Consider the following 1,450-nt stretch of genomic DNA (forward strand, 5'->3'; position numbering starts at 1 on the left):
GTCGTATTGAAGAGACCAAGGCACAGCGTGTTGAGTGCTCATCTTTTACTTTTAATGGAAGCACTTCACAAAGAAAAACAAACGACAGCCAAACAGTTCTGTCAGGTAACTAACAAACTAAACAGAAAGCAACCACCCACAAAACCCAAAGGAAAACAGGCTACCTAAGTATGGCTTCCAATCAGAGACAACGAAAGACACCTGCCTCTGATTGGAAACCATACTCGGCCAAACATGGAAAACGAAACATAGAAATAGAAAACTAGAACAAATTCCCCTATAACCAAAAAAACCCAAAACACACAAAACAACCCCCCTGCCACGCCCTGACCATTCTACTATGGCAAAGGACCCTTTTCACTGGTCAGGATGTGACAATACCCTACTTAGCCTACCAAATACCAATAGACTAGGCTACTTAGGCTACTTCAGTAGCCTATTCTTATTATAAGCCCCGGCCATAATATGCCTACTTTTTTAATGTAGTTGTTTTAAGAGAACATTAGACCAAGCAAAATAGACTGTTATTCCTTTCCGTATGCCTGGTTTTAGGTTATATGCCCATATTATACATGCTGTTGTATAAAAGTCTATAATATACAAGCTATATTCAAAGCACACAGCAAATATATATTTCAATCATCCACGTTTTTCCCCGATGGAATAATTTCTCCATATGAAACCTCCTGTTTGCTTGAACTTTGTCTTCGCCCTTGGAGCTGTCCAATACCGTGGTGCTGAAACAGCGTCTACACTCCAGTGATGTGCGCTGCACATTGCCGTCACTACAGCCTCCGTCGGAGTGAGCTCTCCTTTGGGGTGCATGTAACAGATACACTTGATGAAAATTGTCAATCTAAGGTATTGAAATTAAGTCGTGCCATTATATTGCAATGCTGGCATGATTTGTCACACATAGGCTAACAGTCAATCCCCGTTCAAGTGGTGTGGTCTCTGAAAGCTATAGTGCCTATATTAACCTATTCTTGCTCTTGCATTTCCCTTGCACAGCAAAAACAAAAATCATAGAGATAACGCAACAATAAAATAATCATTCTGTTTGGGCGTGCTTCAAATGATAGCCTACTAGGCTGACATAGACTATGCGTTGGTGAGGCGGGGTTACGAGGGTGGGGGTCTCTTCTATTAAAAGAACTATATTCTTGAAAGTAGACTATCACGTAGGCTAAACATTAGAGAAGCATGGTGCTACATTTATTTTCCTCTGCATGTTTGCACATGCATTACTATTACAGTAGTTTTCATTGTCACCCCTACTAGCTTGAATGAAAAAATACAGTGATATTTTTAGATATAACTTTCCCCTCCCCTCTGACGCTCCTTCTTTCCGCGTGTCTCTCTCGGGACTCGAACATAGACCCTACCCCGTGATATGTAGGCTCGTTGACGTCAGAACCGATTCGTTATTTGACGTGTAAATATTCTCGCC

This window comes from Salmo trutta, chromosome 16, assembly GCF_901001165.1.
Source record: "Salmo trutta chromosome 16, fSalTru1.1, whole genome shotgun sequence".
Classification (NCBI taxonomy): Eukaryota; Metazoa; Chordata; class Actinopteri; order Salmoniformes; family Salmonidae; genus Salmo; species Salmo trutta.